At 40.9% G+C, this 2,933-nt stretch overlaps 1 protein-coding gene across 2 annotated transcripts in view; it reads left to right on the top strand.

Moving 5' to 3' along the window:
• Nucleotides 1-2,933, top strand: part of LOC106868895 (carbohydrate sulfotransferase 15) — a 76,382-nt gene that overhangs the window by 9,608 nt on the left and 63,841 nt on the right. The gene's annotated exons all lie outside the window — the stretch shown is intronic.

The following is a 2,933-nucleotide window of genomic DNA, read 5'->3' as shown; positions in this document are numbered from 1 at the left end:
TATTATTATTATTATTATTATTATTATTATTATTATTATTATTATTATTATTATTATTATTATTCAGGTTACTGCCTGGAATCGAACTCGGAATCTTGGGGTTAGTAGCCCGCGCTCTTAACCACTACTCCATATGCCTGTGGGCATATGGCGTAGTGGATAAAATATTCGTCAAATGTAAATAATGTAAATAAAACGTTTACCTCTTCTTACATCACTATGTAGTAGGTTCCACAAGACTAATTTGGATGACCCCAGTGTAGGGTGGCGCACGCAGTGACCAGATAGTCGAAGCCTAATCTTCTCTTCGCCTGTTCTTGCTAACTTTTGGTAGGTCTCCATAAAGGTATTCGTTTGTCATTTGTTGCTGTTATTTCACATTTAGGACCATCCTTAAATAGCAGTCATCTAATCCGTTTCACCACAGAATTTTATCAGGATTTATCAAACTCAGTTTTCGTACGCGTATAACACCAAACAAAAGCAAGCATAGGATTGGTATATTCTGAAAAAGGATACAGATATGCAGCAAATGTACAGTGTCCTGGTAGAGAACCGATTTGCTGCTCTACAAAATCGTTCGGAGTCAATAACCGACCTAAACGAACACTTCATCACAAAGAAAAAAATGATTCCACCAAAGAAGTACCGTTCAATGAAACGAGCATCAGCTGAACCAAGAATTATTACACCAAGAAAGAATGTGCAAAGCATTTAAATGCCATCAAGAAAATCCTAACGAAGAACACAGGCTAGAATTACAAACTACCAAAACCCATTCTTCAAAACCTTGACGGAATTTGAATTCAGAAAGTAGAGAGACGGAAGAAATATCATAAGGCATTTCCTGATTTTGTAACCATTCTACTAATTCACTGTCTTCTCTAAGCACTTTGATTATAAAGGTTTTCTCCTTAGGTCCAAAACCACGTGCTATAAGCGATTTAATCAATTTCAGTATTTGATGTTATTGATTTTCACGACCTCCAAAGGAGATCCTTTGAGGAAGCCTCTACATTCCTATACGCACCACTATTTTAGAAAGGGGCGCATTGAATAATGTAGTCGTGAGTTTTCTACACATCGTAAAAAACATGGGAATGACAACGACTGGGATGCCTTTGAACATAGTTTTGTTGGATCAGGGCTGACCTGAGACTAGTCAACAACAATAACAACCCCGAAATAATGAAATTCGAGCCCAGTACGACTTGAACTCAGAAGCAAAGCGATATAACTAAATCTTGCAAAGCATTTACACATTGGAGAGCCTGACAACTGGACTTGTCCAACCCCTTAGCATTTGCGTTACTCTCTCAAATGGAATGCTTATTTATTCACATTGTTTTGAATTAGTCATGCATTATCTAGTAGCTTTGGGATTTTGATGATGTGACTGTTTATTTTTAGAATAACATTGTAGGGTTGGTGTGAGAGGCCGGATCTGGCCAGTTTGAACATAAAACAGGTAGAATATTTGGGTCAGACATGACCAGTTTAAATAATAAAGGTTAGAGACCCTTAAAAATGACTTGCATTTGTTGGCATGGATATGACTGATTGAGTAAACCAGGTATTGACAAATTACGACTGCAGGCCAAATTCGGCAAGCCGACTTTAGTGAAAATATAACATAATTCTTTGTATCCTTTAACTCTGATTAACGAACAATAAGTGAAATTCACTATGGAAAAATAGATCAAAATTCTTAATTTTGCAGTGGCTACAAATGAATGAATGTTTTATATTGCTACAAAAAAAAAAAAAAAAAAAAAGATCTGGCCAAAAGTATTTTCTACTGTTTTGTATAAGTCTAAGTTCTTTAGCTGCTGGTGATAAACCCCGATAATTGTCATGCTGAAGAAAACTATTAGGGCGTTAAACACATGTACACGACTGTCCTCTTGTCTCCAAACAATTAGAAACACTCCGTCGGTTACGATGACGAGGGTCCCAGCTGATACAATCAACGGAACAGCTTGCTCATAAAATTAACGTGGAAGTGGCTGAGTATTCCACGGACACATGTACCCCTAATGTAGTTCTCAGGGAGATTCAGCGTGACACAGAGTGTGACAAGGCTGGCCCAGAGTCACCTTCTAGCACTTGTGGTGGTGGCACGTTAGAAAATCATTCGAGCGAGGTCGTTGCCAGTGCCGCTGGACTGGCTCCCGTGCAGGTGGCATATAAAAAAACACCTGTTTGAGCGTGGCCGTTGCCAGTACCGTGTGACTGGCCCTCGTGCCGGTGGCACTTAAAAGCACCCACTACATTCTCAGAGTGGTTGGCGTTAGGAAGGGCATCCAGCTGTAGAAACTCTGCCAGATCAGATTGGAGCTTGGTGCAGCCTTCTGGCTTGCAAGTCCTCAGTCAAATCGTCCAACCCATGCTAGCATGGAAAGCGGACGTTAAACGATGATTTACAACTCATTTTTGCCAGCTGAGTGGACTGGAGCAACGTGAAATAAAGTATCTTGCTCAAGGACACATCACGTGAGTTGAATGCCCTAACCACTAAGCCACGTTCATTCACATCTCCAGACAATAAGCCCGTCCGTTCCCTTGGCTTATCGATGTCAGAAAATTCTTAATCGCGAGATTATCTCCCTCTTTCCAAGTGTAGCTGGTGGTTATGATAACAACTTCTCGAAGCGGAGATAATTTCAGCAACAGTAGCCGACCAGTATGTGAGGTAGGCAGCCACTCCCAAACGAAAGCAAGCGAGGAATGCGAAAACACTAACAACAAACTACAACAGAAGCAGCAGTAGCAACACCAGCACTAACATCAACATGAATCATGACAACACCGGAACCAACAGTAGCAAAGACAGCACCAGCAGAAGCAGCAGCAGCTGTAACAAAACAAACAACACAGCAACAGCTGCTACCACCGTCACCACCACCACCACCACCACCGTCACCACCACCACC

This window comes from Octopus bimaculoides, chromosome 2 (assembly GCF_001194135.2).
Source record: "Octopus bimaculoides isolate UCB-OBI-ISO-001 chromosome 2, ASM119413v2, whole genome shotgun sequence".
Classification (NCBI taxonomy): domain Eukaryota; kingdom Metazoa; phylum Mollusca; class Cephalopoda; order Octopoda; family Octopodidae; genus Octopus; species Octopus bimaculoides.
Note: the sequence above shows the minus strand (reverse complement) of the source record. Positions and strands in the feature narration are given on the sequence as shown.